We start from the raw sequence: 15,546 nt of genomic DNA, 5'->3' as shown, positions 1-15,546 counted from the left end.
ATGTGGGCATGTACAGATGATGACGTAACACCGTGTATACAGCGAAGCAGCCCACGGCCATGCCAGTCTAGATGTGGATGGTACAGAGGAAAGTTCAGTGTGTTCTGTGGCTCGCTAAAATCAAATTCATGACCAAAGTGCAATGTGAATATCGGCGCATTTATAACGAAGCACCACCACATAGGAATAACATTACTCGGTGGGATAAGCAGTTGAAGGAAACCGGCAGTTTGGTGGAGAAACCCCGTTCTGTTAGGCCATCAGTCAGTGATGAGTCTGTAGAGGCTATAGAGGATAGCTACCTAAGGAGCCCTAAAAACTCTGTGCATGAGCCCACATCAAACTGCACTGAATAGGTATGAAATTGGGAGAGTTTTCCTTTTATTTGGTGCAGATTTCACATTTCTATCGTCTTTTGTTGCTCTCCTGTGACCGGTCAAAAGTGCACCATGACTCTACGGACACACTGTACAAGGCTCTCTGATGGTTGGTCTAGGAGATAAATAGATTGTATACTAGACTGAGGACTTCATTAGCAACTCAATCTACTCTACCTATCTTATCTATCTATCATCTATCTATCTATCTATCTATCTATCTATCTATCTATCTATCTATCTATCTATCATCTATCTATGTATCTATGTATCTATGTATCTATCTATCATCATCTGTCTATCTAGGTTTCCCCAAAATGGAGTATTTCAATATTCAATCTTATCTTTCCATATCTTTATATAATGATTGCTTTTAAACTGAAATTTTGTTTTAATTTTTAGAAACTTTATTTTCTGTCAACTTTATTTCTATTCTGCTAAAGAGGGGAAGAATAGCTTAAGACCACTCAGTAGTTACTCCTGCCCATTCAGCGACCTGAGCAGTGGGGGCTGCTGCCAAGTCTTCAGTGTCAGGCTGAGTGCTGCAGGTTTCAGTAGGAAACTGCTGAATAGGCACAGGGGGCACCGGCATGCTTTCAGATCAATCTGTGACTTCAGGTTGAGCAGCACTGAACTGGGGAGGTGGAGCAGTCCGTTCACCCTGAAATTGCTCCTTGGTCACAGCCTTTTTGGCAGCAGCCTGCTCTTCCTTTTCATTCTCTTCAGGATCTCTGTAGAAGTAGAAGACCAGGCATGACCTCCCATGGGTGTTCATGGGAGATGGTGTCATGCATGTGCAGTACTTCCCAGACCAGCATCCACCACATCAGACCCGCCAAATGAGCCTTCTCAGGAGAGTTCGTGTAGCATAGAATGATGGCAGGCAGGTTAATGTAAGATGCTTCTGTCAGAAGCTGGTAGTCAGCCCTAGAATCAGTCACTACCAGAAGTCTCAGCTCCTGAAAGGCTGCCTAGATCTGGTTAGTGAAGTTTTCAGGAAGGAAGTGGCTAGCAACAGCAATGATTCCAGTGGTAGCAGCAGATTTCAGCACAGCTTGCTGGGGGCATCAGTGGGGTTTTCCATGGCAACAATGGCACCTATCCAGCAGTAGAAGCTTCTCTCAGGTTCTCTTTTATAATGTAGATGCTGTCACTTTTTCTTTTGTAGATGTACTGTTCCACTTTAAAGTCAAAGTTGCTGCCACTGCAAAGTGGGTTCCTGCTGCAAGGAATTTGAGAACATCTTCCTCTTTCATTTGCAGGACATCAAGGGCTCTGGATATTGTGAAAGTTTCCCTTTAAATTATGTAGGAACCAGGAACAATGCCATGTGGGCCCCTCTCTGGGTAATGTGGAAAGGCTGTATATAGCTCAAGGTTTTGACCTCTTTGACAGTTAGTAATTTGTACCTTCACTCTTCTAGTATTATATATTTTCTAGATGTAATTTTTAAGTTGAAAATGATTTCTATTTGTATAATTGAAATTAGGCTAAACTTTAATATCTAGGTAGTCTATTAGCAAACAGACAAAATTAGCTGAACCAGATTGCTTTTGACATGGCTTTCCAAATCACATAATTTACCAGTGTTGAGATTCAACATCCAGTCCTACGTTAAAAAACCAAACATAGCAGAAACCAAATGATGAAATAAAATAAAAACAACAAGAAATTCCAAAAAAAACCCCAGCTACATCATGGAAATATTTTTAATACCATACAAAGCTTGACTGAATTTGTCTCTTTTTTTCACAATAATAAAAGGTTGGCTTTGAGCATGGTTTTCAAAAACTATTAGGTTTATATCAATTAGATTTCAAAGATTTTGCCAATGTTGTTCTTATCTCCTACTATTTTCTCCAAATCCAAAATACTAAATTAAGAAATTTAAGAATTGTCTCTGAGGGATACTTTTTGATAAAACTCTAAACCCAACAGATACAGAAATGTAGCATAAATCATTGTCTGAGATTAATTGAATGTTATTTTCATGACTAGTCTTATTATTTAGGATCCATTCATCTGAACAAATCAGTTATTTTATAATTAATATCTTCCTATGACGGCTCCACTTTAAAACCATAATTTCATGTAAACTGGAAATATCTATTTTGTTAGTTTATATTTTTTTCAGACTGAAGAGATATTGTGATGAGGCTATAGCCAATGCAATAGAGTAGTCATTTTCAACTTTTTTTATCTTGTGGCACACATAAACTAATTCCCAAAATTCTGTAGCACATCAAAAAAACAAACAAACAAACAAAAAAACACACCAAAAAACAAACAAAAAAACACCTTTTTTTTTGCTGATCTGACAAAAAAAAATAGGTACAATTTTGATTCACACCAGATGGCTATTGTTATGTTGGCTGTTGTCATTTTTTCTAAGGGAAAAGAGGTCAGTGCCCCTGACTAGTTAGGTATTGCATGTTTTAAAGGTTCGTGCAGCACACCAGTGTGGTACAGTGGTTGAAAATCACTATACTAGAGTAAAATATTCACATTTACAGAGTCATTTTGATTTGTTCTAGTGTGCATGGTGGCCTCACACACCAGAGAAGAAATGTACATTTTACAACTTTAAACTATGTTCAGATGTTTATAGTATACAACTGTAACACTTCATAATTACAAAACACCTTTCTGGGTAGTTTATTTCATATGTTTTCATAGTTTCTTTGGCGTTGGTCCAAAGATATATCACTCTGTTTATGAGAAGTGTGAGACACAGCAAATTCTACAAAATCCATTTGAAAGGAATAAAAAACTAAGCTAGTTGAATAGGTGTTTGTGTGTCAAAAAAGGCCTCTATTGTTTGTGACTTGCAGGACTAGTGGAAAGAATTATTCTAGACACCTATGCATAGATCTGCAATAGGTTCTGCTCCATTGCGGGAATTAACGTTTCAGAATATTCTTATTGAATGTCAAGTGATGCTCTATTAAAAACTTTTTTAGGCCCTGGCCGGTTGGCTCAGTGGTAGAGCGTCGGCCTGGCGTGCAGAAGTCCCGGGTTCGATTCCTGGCCAGGGCACATAGGAGAAGCACCCATCTGCTTCTTCACCCCTCCCCCTCTCCTTCCTCTCTGTCTCTCTCTTCCCCTCCCGCAGCTGAGGCTCCACTGGAGCAAAGATGGCCCAGGCGCTGGGGATGGCTCCTCGGCCTCTACCCCAGGTGCTAGAGTGGCTCTGGTCGCAACAGAGCGACGCCCTGGAGGGGCAGAGCATCGCCCCCTGGTGGGCAGAGCGTCACCCCCTGGTGGGCGTGCCGGGTGGATCCTGGTGGGGCGCATGCGGGAGTCTGTCTGACCATCTCTCCCCGTTTCCAGCTTCAGAAAAATACAGGAAAAAAACAAAAAAACAAAAAAAAACTTTTTTATTTTCCAAGGTCTTAATGCTTCCTAATTTAGATAAAAACCTCTGAGTGTAAGTGCTAACAATAACAACCTTTAGAAAAAAAACAACGGCGACAGTCACGAATGATTAAATAATCACAAAAGAAATATACTTTCCTCAGGTAAAACAAAATTGGAGTTTGGTAAGCATTATTACTCCAGTTCTCTCACTTAGAAATACCATCTTGTAGATTACTAAGAACATATAAAATTTTATTCTGTTCAGATAACTATAAGTGTTAAAAGAAACAAATTAATCAGAATCTAGTTATTTTCTCTAATAGTTTATTGTGTAAGTTGAAATGATAGAGAGAAGATAGTGTTACCTATGCAGATTCTAAGACTATATCATCATAAAAGTGTTTGACTTTAGATAAGACTCTAAAATACGAATATGAATAACCACAGTGAAATAATTCCAAGGTATTTAAAACACAACACCACTGCTGCTTGCTGATAATTAGTCAACAGTGAGCCTAAACTAAAACACGATTTACTTAACCTTTCCTTCTCAGTATGCAAAAGGAGCATAACCAAAATTAACTACTAAGACTCATTGAAAAAACATGCAAATGAAGCAACAACACTGAGAAACAAAATATCAACAGGACAAATCATAAGTGGACTTTTTCAAATCCTTAGAAATTTGGGGGTTGAAAGCACATAGAAGCAATGAAGTTAGCTAGGTAGGATTTAGGATATCTGGCAGGGGTGAAGTCCACATACACCAGAGTCTAGTAACAACAGCACTGCCAGCTCTACAGGAAATGGAGAAGTTGGTAGATTTTGTCTTTGGCACAGCCCAGTTAATTTTCACTTTTAAAATCTGTGGGGCCGAAGTAGAGTTGGATTGGGTAAAGGGAGAAGGGTGGGTTGTGCTTTCTCAAATTTCTTTAAAATTTTCTGCTTTGTGCATTTTTATAGAATTTGTATTTATTTTTTGGGTTGACATTGGTTAATAAAACTATATAGGTTTCAAGTGTACAATTCTATGATACCTCATCTGTATATTGTATTGTGTGCTCACTACCCAAAGTCAAGTCCCCTTTTATCATCATATATTTGGCCCTCTTTACCAAGAGGGCATATGCTCTTCCCTACTGGTAACCACCATACTGTTTTCTGTGTCTATGAGTTTTTGGTTTGCTTTTCTTATTTTTTTCTTTGTGGCTTTCAGTTTTATATTCCACATATGAGTAAAATCATATGGCTCTTGTTTTTCTGTCTGACTTATTTCTCTCAGCATGATATTCTCAAGATCTATCCAAGTTGTTGCAAATGGCAGTATTTCACCGTTTTCTGAGGCTCAGTAGTATTCCATCATACATATATATCTTATCTTCTTTATCCAATTGTCCTTCAAACGACACTTCTATTGTTTTCATGTCTTGGCCACAGTAAATAATGCAATGAACACAGGGCTTTGCACATCTTTGTGAATAAATGTTTTCAATTTTGGGGGTAGAAATACCTCAGAAGAGGTGTTTCTGGGTCATATGTTAACTCTATTCTTAGTTTTTTGAGGAACATTTATATTGTTTTCCACAGTAGCTATACCAGTTTACATTCTCTACTACCGTCATCTAGGTGTCCATTCTGTGTGCCTCAACCCAGAATTCTGCCATTAGGCCAACTATTGCTTCCAACGACTTTTCATTGTTCCTCTTTTACTCAACTAAATATTCCTCCACATTTCTCAGCCTTAAATCTGTCTGAGAGACTCATGTGGGCAATAGGAAAGCATTATTATACTTTTTTTTTATTATCTCAAAGTTTTAGATGGCTCATTACTAAAATATAGTTGACATACCGATGCCATAGATTGTGGTAAATGTAAGGACCAAGAGAAGATCAGAAAATAAGCAGGGCACTAATGGAACAGGGAACTTAAGGGTTACAGGCGGTCCTGCTCCTGTTCTGTTAGAAATAACATGCCCAAGGTCATTCAAGAAGCAGAGACAGATAGGGACTCTGGGAGGCTGAGAGAGAAGAAAAAAAAAAAAAAGAAAAAGAGACAAACATTTGCATTCTATTGGTTAAAAGACCCTTATCAGAAGTTTAGGTTTGGAATTCGCCAATGAGCTAGACCCCAGCCCCTGTTGCTATGCTATGTGCAGCCCCCTTAGCAAATAGGTTGCCGCCACATCTGATTCTGTATTAGGCTTGCTTGCTTAGCTTATAAAAAGATTTAGCTGTGAGCGCTAGGTGTGATTCCCATCTGCAGCTCCTTGTGAGCACAGTGTCTCTGGACACCTCGGGAATTTGCTCCTGCGCAGGTAAAACTGGCCAATAAAGTTACATTTATACTCCTGAAAGTCTCCGACGTTTGTTCTTGTACCCGGTGGATGTTACATCTCTGGGGGCTCGCCCGGGATTTCCCTTGGTGGAGTTTTTGGTCAGAGACCAGAGGGACAGCTCGAGCTGAGTAAGTACTCTTTGAGGATCCTCATTTGGTTTTGTTTTTGAGCTATGGAGCATATAAACCTGAGGTAGTAGGTGGGACGCCGCTGGTAACCTACCCAGGGCTTTCAGAACGGGACGCCATTTTCTGAAAGGAATTGTTAACTCTAGGAGTTAACTCTAGAAGTGACCGGTCACATTAGGGATTTCTGCGCCGCACTGCACTGCGTTTTGTCTGTGTGCTAATGCCTGAATTGAGTGTGAGATAATCTTTTACTCTAGCCTTTTTTTGCTTATTGGTTGGGGTATTTTGATAATTGTTTTGTTAATTCTCGAAGGTTTAGAAGCAGACAAAGCAGGATACAGAAGAATAGGACAACAAGAGTCTGTACCCAGTTCTCCACTTGAATGCCTGCTAAACAACTTTTCTGATTTTCAGAAAAGAGCCCAGGGGTATGGAGGGCCACCTCTGGACCGAGAGACCATCCGGACCTTGAGTCAGTTAGAATGGCCCGCCTTCAATGTATGGTGGCCCACTGAGGGAACTTTTGATCTTCCTATTGTGTTTGCTGTCCGAGCTATTATCTACCAGGTGCCCCATCCAGACCAATATTTGTATATAGATGTGTGGGTTGATATTGCCACAGATAAGCCAGGGTATATCAGAAAGTACATAAAGAATGGCAAGAGAGGGAGAAGGGCAGTATGTGTTACTGCAAGTAACCAGAGGGCAGGGAAAAGCAGTAGGAAGGAAAAGGAGAAGACCAATTCCCCAGTACGGCCCACTGTACCGTCATCTAGAATTTACCCTGTCTTGCCTGAACCGCTGGAGGATCCCTTAGACTCAGTAAATTTCTCTCCTCCCTATTGGCGGCAGGGAGAACCTGATTCCATGCAGCAGGATGTAAGTGGATTTTTGAGTCCACCACACACCCGAGGAGGGGCGATATATTCGCCTTCTCCTTCGGTAGGAGATGCCGCCATCTTGCCTTTGTCTCCTGCAGGAGGTGCTGCCATTTAGCCTCCTTCTGCAGGAGGCGCCATCATCTTGCCTTTGTCTCCTGCAGGAGGTGCCGAGGGGAGCGCGGCCATTTTACCTCTCCGGGAAGCGCCGCCAGCACCAGATGCTGGTCCACGAGCGCCCCCTCGCTTCATCTATGTGCCTTTTTCCACCAATGATTTGTACAATTGGAAGCTGGAAAATCCTCCTTTTTCTGAGAAACTGCAGGGACTAATATCCTTGCTTGAGACAGTTTTTAGGACCCACCAGCCAACGTGGGATGACTGCCAACAGGTCTTACAAACACTTTTTACTACAGAAGAAAGAAATAGAATAATGAGAGAAGCAGCAAAGGCAGTTTTAGAGGACGGGGGAATGGATGGGGAAGTTGAGAATGTCCTTCCCAAACAGCCCCCGACCTGGGACCCGAATACCTCAGGGGGAAGGGAAGTACTCTTCCAGTATTGCCAGGCTCTGTTGCGGGGTTTAAAAGCAGCAGCCAGGAGACCCACTAATTTCAGTAAGGTAAGTGAGGTTATCCAGGGAAGGGAAGAATCCCCCGCCGCATTTTTAGAGCGGCTAATGGAGGCCTACCGGGTTTATACCCCTATAGATCCAGAAGCTGAGGAGAATCGCAGGTTAGTAAATATAGCTTTTGTGATGCAAGCTGCATCAGACATTAGGAAGAAGCTTCAGAAATTAGAAGGATTTGAAGGGAAAAATAGAAGTGAGCTAATTGAAATAGCTCAGAAAGTATATATAAATAGGGATGACTCAGAACTAGGGAGAGCAGCTGTCAAGATCCTCATTGCAGCTCATAAGTCAGAGAAGAAGGGAAAAGGAGAGTGGCAAAAAGGCAAAGAGAAAGGTCAACCACGGAAGCAAATAGGCAAGGACCAGTGTGCCTATTGCAAGGAGAAAGGACACTGGAGGAGAGATTGCCCAAAGTTACGGGTTAATAGTCAGAAGCTAAAGCAAGATCCAGAGGTCTTGCTCCAAACCTTGGACTGACGGGGCCAGGGCTCCATTTCTGTCGGCTCCCAGGAGCCCATGGTCACCCTAACAGTCGAAGGAAAGCCAATAGACTTCCTGGTTGACACGGGAGCCACCTATTCAGTTTTAAAGAAGCCACAAGGACACATACAAAAAGAAAATACAAAAATAATAGAGGTAATGGGAAAAGGTGCCAGGGGTGTGGGCAGAAACCAACCCACCAGGCTTAGCCACTCATCAGCCACCTGTCATAGTGCAGTTGCTGAGCACTGCTAGCCCCGTGCGGGTAAGGCAATATCCCATACCAGCATGAGCTAAGCAGGGCATAGCACAGCATCTGAAGTGCTTACTAGCGGCGGGTATCCCCCGGGAATGCCAGTCAGCCTAGAACACACCTTTGCTCCCAGTCCAGAAGCCTGGGACCCAGGACTATCGCCCAGTGCAAGATCTGCGAGAAGTAAATGCCCGGGTAGAGACTATTCACCCAACGGTGCCAAATCCCTACACTTTGCTAAGTTCGTTACCCCCTACTTGTACATATTATTCAGTACTGGATTTGAAGGATGCTTTCTTTTGCATTCCATTGGCCCCCAAGAGCCAGGAGATATTTGCTTTTGAATGGAATGATCCAGAAAATGGACTAGTGGGACAGTATACATGGACCAGGCTTCCTCAAGGGTTTAAGAATTCTCCCACTATCTTTAATGAAGCTTTGTGTAAGGACTTGCAGGGGTTTCAAGCTGCCCACCCTTTAACTGTGTTGCTCCAATATGTGGATGACCTCCTCATCGCTGCAGCCGAAGAAAAGCAATGTAAGACGGCCACCTTAGACCTACTCCAGGATCTCCAGCAGATGGGATATTGAGTCTCTGCCAAGAAGGCCCAGATTGTCACCCAAACTGTAAGTCACTTGGGATATAACTTACAAGGGGGACAAAGGACATTATCCAGTCAAAGGATTCAAACTGTGTTGCAGATCCCAGAACCCACTAACAAAAGGCAAGTGCGAGAATTTCTGGGAGCAGTAGGATATTGCAGACTCTGGATATTAGGATTTGCAGAGCTGGCCAGGCCCCTCCACGAATTGATGCGGGGCAAAGAAGAACAGTTTATTTGGACAGACAAGGAAAGGAAGGCTTTCCAGGCACTGAAGGAGGCCCTAGTAGCTGCCCCAGCATTGGCCCTACCAGATATGGCCAAACCTTTCCAGTTGTACATTGCTGAGAAGGGAGGGGTAGCCTTGGGAATCCTCAGCCAAGAGCTTGGGCCATGGAAGAAGCCTGTAGCATACCTATCCAGGAAGCTAGACCCCATAGCATCTGGCTGGCCAACCTGTTTAAGGGCACTTGCTGCTACCTCAATCCTAGTTAAGGAGGCCAACAAACTGACATTGGGTCAGGACATCCAGGTTATTGGAGAACACTATCTAGAACAAGTGCTGCGTGCCCCACCAGATAGGTGGCTCTCCAATGCTCGATTGACACAGTACCAAGCACAGTTATTGAATCCCCCAGCAGTGCAGTTCTTGAAGACAGCAGTCTTAAATCCTGCCACTTGCTACCGTTGCCAGACCCATCAGTGGTCCATGACTGCAGACAGATATTGGACACTGTCACAGGGGCCAGACTGGACCTCAGGGACCAGGCCTATGAGAAGGCAGACCTCACGCTGTTCACTGATGGAAGCAGTTATGTCCGAGATGGACAAAGATATGCAGGAGCAGCTGTAACTAACTACCCAGGACAGTGTCTTATGGCAGAGAGCATTACCAAAAGGTACTTCTGCACAGCCAGCAGAGCTAATTGGACTAACACAGGCCCTCCAGATAGCTGAGGGCAAAGTGGCCAACATTTACACGGACAGCAGGTATGCCTTTGCCACTGCTCACATTCATGGTGCCATTTACAAAGAACGAGGCTTGCTAATGGCAGGGGGAAAAGAAATTAAGAATAAGACTGAGATTTTAGCCCTGCTCGATGCCATTTGGCTTCCCTCTAAAGTAGCCATAATTCTTTGCAAAGGACATCAAAAGGGGGGACTCTCCAATTATTCAAGGAAACTGTTTTGCTGACATCATTGCCAGAGAAGCTGCAAAAGAAGGAACTGCAGACATTCTACCACTTTTGCCTCAACCCGTGCTGCCTCCTAACCCTAAGTATACTCCTGAGGAAGAGCAAGAGGGAAAGCAATTAGGGGGTAAAAGAAATAAGCAGGGGTGGATAGAACTACCTGACACTAGACTCTACCTACCCCAGGGAGTTATAGGAGAGATTGCAAAGGAAATCCATGCAAGTTCCCACCTAGGGCAAAATAAGATAGAACAACTAATTAAGAAGTACTACAGGGGACCCCAGATTAGGGATATCGTGCAACCCATAGTTTCTAGATGTAAGGCTTGTGCTAAGGTCAATGCTATAAACAAGAAGCTCCCCCCTTTAGTTAGATATAGGGGAAAGTGCCCAGGAGAGTTATGGGAAATAGATTTCACAGAAATGACTCCAGGAAAGGCAGGATATAAGTATCTACTAGTGTTAATAGATACTTTTACAGGATAGACAGAAGCCTTTCCCACCAAGGGTGAAACTGCTTCCACAGTTTGCAAGATCCTGCTAAGAGAGATCATCCCTAGATATGGAATTCCTATAGCCATAGGATCTGACAATGGACGAGCTTTCATCTCTAAGATTTCCCAGGAATTAGCTATGAGGCTAGGAATTGATTAGAAATTGCATTGTATTTACAGGCCTCAGAGTTCAGGACAAGTAGAACGAATGAATAGGACATTAAAGGAAATTCTAATTAAATTAAGAGAGGAGACCAGTGAAAACTGGGTAGAGTTACTCCCTTTTGCCCTGTTCCGGGTTAGGTGTACACCTAACACTAATAGATGGACCCCCTATGAGCTTATGTTTGGACAACCCATTCCACTGGTACCCCAGCTCACCAGAGAGGAAATAGAGATGTCTAATCATACTTTCCTCAAGTCCCTACAGGCATTGCAGCAGATTCGGAGAGAAGTAAGGGAGCTGCGGGAACAGAGAGCTGCAGCATTGGAAGACAACGCCCAGAGGTTGTCGCCACCAGACCCTGGACAGTGGGTTTGGGTTCTCAACCACCGTCGAGGGAACCTAGAGGCGCGGTGGCAAGGACCATTCCAGGTGTTGCTCAGTACCCCTTCTGCAGTCCGGATAGCAGAAAAGCCCTATTGAATCCATCTCTCCCACGTGAAATCAGCCCAACCACCTGACGAAGGATCCCGGAGATGGCAAGTCAAACAGACCCCTGGAGAGCCTCTAAAGCTCACCTTCTCCTCCACTTAGGACTGATGACTTTTTATTATTTACCCAGCAAGGGACTAGAGTTGCAGGAATGGGTTTAATCAGTACAGCAGATGGCGCAGTTATAGCACAGAATAACACCTGGGAAAGTAGCACCTCCATAACACTCCAAGCTGATTTATCAAAGTTTTTTGAAGAAAAATTCTGTGATTCACCAGCAGCTTGGAGACATTCTGATTCAGCCAGGAGCCCGCTCTTAGATAACTGGCCTAGCTCATACACTACAGGTAGTAAGTGTGCACCCCATGTTAAAAATAGGGCTTTATGGTATACTCCACACTATGCCTGCCCTGAACCCCCTTCCAGACAGCGCCGAATTTGCGGGTCTCATTCAGATTATTTTTGTAAAGCGTGGGGTTGTGAAACACTTGTCAGTGAATTTCAATGGAGTCCACCGAAACCAGACCCAGACATAAATCTCTTTCGATTAGGAACTAGATTAGGGGGAAGAAGGCCCAATGATGGTTGGGATGAGGACTGTGCTAAAGATAATTGTAACCCTACTATCATTACTATTAAAAAGCCTAAAGACCCACGTTGGAATTCAGGAAAAGCCTAGGGGCTAAGATTATATGTAACTGGACATGATCCTGGTACCGTTTTCACCATTAGAAAGCTTCCTACAAAGAACAGACCTTTCCTAATAGGAGTAGGGAATGGGTTGCCACCTAGGCCCCCTGTCAGCCTCCCAGCAGCACACACTCCGGCAGCACCAAAACTCCCGGACAGTAAGACAGACCTAGACCAGAGCGGAGCTACCACGACTCCTACTGTAGACTCTTTCCCAATAGAGCCAGAGGAGCAGGACCATTAATTGCCTTTTTACACTCCCAGCCCATTACTGGAAAGACCACACCACCAAGAGACATATGCCCTAGATTTATTGGATAAGGTATTCCCCTTCTTTAACAAGACACAGCCTGAAATTACAGAATCTTATTGGCTTTGCCTTAGTCCCCGACCCCCTTTCTATGTAGGGCTTGGAGCCAACACCTTGAGGGAAGGGGCACTGGCTCCTACTACAGTAACCCTTATGAGGGACTGGAACCAGGATCAGATAAAAGATTGTGTCTCAGAAGGATCTCTCACTTTAGCAGAGTTCCACGGGAAAGGAACCCGCTACCTCTTAGCAAATTTCACCTTAGGTAATTCCAATTACAGTGTCTATTGCCTTAACCAAGAAACCCTATTCGCCACCCTAGAGGACCCAAAAGTGATGAAGGCACCTGAAGGACTATGGTTTGTGCATACTCAAGGCATCTTCAAGTGTATAGTTCCCACTCATCCTGAACTTTGTGTAAGTGCTTACATTATTCCACAGGTATATCTGTATGGGGGAAATCCTGAATTCCTTGTTGCTCCCCCGAGGTGGGAAAAATGAGCTCCACTTCTTATCTCTATCATAGCTACCATAGGAATTGTAGGGTCAGCAGCAGTAGGGACAGCATCCCTCATTCAAGGGGAACTTACCCTCAGACAGCTATCCAAGACATTCTCCAAAGATATTGCACTTCTCCAAAACCAGGTAATATACCTCGAGAAGCAAATAGACTCCCTAGCCGAGGTAGCCCTTCAGAATAGGAGAGGACTAGACCTCCTCCTTCTCAAGCAAGGAGAACTGTGTGCTGCTCTAAGAGAAGAATACTGTTTTTATGCTAACCACTCTGGAGTAATTAGAGAGAGTATCAAGGTACTTGCAAACAGATTAAAAAATAGGAACTTAAAAGAAGATGACTCAGGATGGTATGCCTCTATGTTCAGAACCTCCCCCTGGCTAACCACTCTTATATATACAATTGCTGGGCCATTACTGATACTTTTGTTAGCTCTCACTATTGGGCCTGTAGTTATTAATAAACTCTTTACATTTATTAAGAAAAGAATCGAGACTGTAAAAGTGATAGTTCTGTCTCAACCTACCTGCACCATCCTTCCTTCTGATGAAGAATCAAGGGTTTGATTTATGCCCTAATAGGAGTAGGGAATGTAAGGACCAAGAGAAGATCAGAAAATAAGCAGGGCACTAATGGAACAGGGAACTTAAGGGTTACAGGTGATCCTGCTCCTGTTCTGTTAGAAATAACATGCCCAAGGTCATTCAAGAAGCAGAGACAGATAGGGACTCTGGGAGGCTGAGAGAGAAGAAAAAAAAAAAAAAAGAAAAAGAGACAAACGTTTGCATTCTATTGGTTAAAAGACCCTTATCAGAAGTTTAGGTTTGGAATTCGCCAATGAGCTAGACCCCAGCCCCTGTTGCTATGCTATGTGCAGCCCCCTTAGCAAATAGGTTGCCGCCACATCTGATTCTGTATTAGGCTTGCTTGCTTAGCTTATAAAAAGATTTAGCTGTGAGCGCTAGGTGTGATTCCCATCTGCAGCTCCTTGTGAGCACAGTGTCTCTGGACACCTCAAGAATTTGCTCCTGCGCAGGTAAAACTGGCCAATAAAGTTATATCTATACTCCTGAAAGTCTCCGACATTTATTCTTGTACCCGGTGGATGTTACAGTAAAGATTCACTTGAATTGGTTACATAATTTGTTGGCATCCTGGGGATAGGCACAAAATTTCAGCTCAGGAGCCCTTCCTCTTCAATATGGGACTACTAATAAAAGAATTCTGTGTAATCAGACAAGATGATGTGTGGCTCCATGTTCTGAATATTTTTTCCCTCCTTCCTTCCTTCCTTCCTTCCTTCCTTCCTTCCTTCCTTCCTTCCTTCCTTCCTTCCTTTCTTCCTTCCTTCCTTCCTCCAATCCTGTCTTCCTCCCTTTCTTCTTTCTCTCTTTCTTTCTTTTTTCTTTATACCAGTCATCTGAAATACAATACCATTTACTCATCAGTCACAAGAATGTTCAAGAATCCTCAAGGCTGAGTTACTTAATTTCAAAATCTAGAATGTATATTTTACCTGCAGATCTATACGGGGGGGTGGGGGGAGGGAAGGAGGGAGAAGGGGAGGGGGAGGGGTACAGAGAGAACTGGATGGAGGGTGGCGGAGGACGATCTCTCTTCGGGTGATGGGTATGCAACAGAACTAAATGACAAGATAACCTGGAAATGTTTTCTTTGAATGTATGTACCCTGATTTATTGATGTCACCCCATTAAAATAAAATTTTATTTATTTAAAAAAAAAGTCATATAGGTGATCTGGTACATCTGGTAGATGTACTTCTGTACTGCAATTTGTAATGCCAGTGTTTCTAGGAGGACACCTTTTATTTGAAACCTTCTCTGGTATAGATAAAAGAGAGTGGCTTTGATTGCAGAAAGAGGAACTGAGTGCCTACTGCTCTGCAGTAAAAACTAAGGCAGCTCTAAGGTACATAGGCAATTAAAAAAATTAAAATAAAAAAAATTAAAATCATTTTGAGGTTTGACCTGGAAATAACCATTCTTTTTTGAAATTAACTTGTCCATTTTTCACGGATTTCTGTGAAAAAAAAAAGAAGAAATATATATATGAAGGCAAGACTTTAACAGCAGACAATTCAATTACAAACAAGGATGTCTCTGGCTCACATGGAGTTGAATCAACAGGAGCTGCTCTGTAGGAATCCACATGTATTCCAGCTCCTCAAATTCCCAGGAAAATAGAACCTTTGTTTTTTATTTTTATTTATATTCCTAAGGAAATAAAGCCTTTGTGAAAAACACACAACTACAAAACCCATAGAGCTTCTTATACATTTGATATTTACATCAGTTTAGAGTCAAGTGCACATTAAATTACTTTAAAATAAGAGGTATAATTATGAAAAATATTGTTATTCAGAGAACAATGCTATACAGAGAAGTTGAAATATTAAAAACACAGATTACTTAAAAAATTTTCCCCACAAGCAATAGTTTTTATGATAGGGATACAATACACTGTTAAAATTCAAAAATACTTCATAATTTTTAAGAAAGTGCTTAAGTATTTCCACATTTACAGACTTCTAATACTCATAATTGATTGGTAAATATAGAACATATGATACCTGTTAGGTCTAAAATGCTGTAGTCAACAATAGTGCTATGTTTCATGATAATAAAATT

General features: G+C 42.5%; 1 pseudogene; it reads right to left on the bottom strand.

Annotated features, from left to right (window-relative positions):
- Nucleotides 1-834: 834 nt before the first annotated feature.
- LOC136393949 (small ribosomal subunit protein uS2 pseudogene) lies at nucleotides 835-5,356 on the bottom strand (annotated as a pseudogene).
- Between the last annotated feature and the right edge of the window lie 10,190 nt (nucleotides 5,357-15,546).

The sequence above is a fragment of the Saccopteryx leptura genome, chromosome 2 (genome assembly GCF_036850995.1).
Source record: "Saccopteryx leptura isolate mSacLep1 chromosome 2, mSacLep1_pri_phased_curated, whole genome shotgun sequence".
NCBI classification, from domain to species: domain Eukaryota; kingdom Metazoa; phylum Chordata; class Mammalia; order Chiroptera; family Emballonuridae; genus Saccopteryx; species Saccopteryx leptura.
Note: the sequence above shows the minus strand (reverse complement) of the source record. Positions and strands in the feature narration are given on the sequence as shown.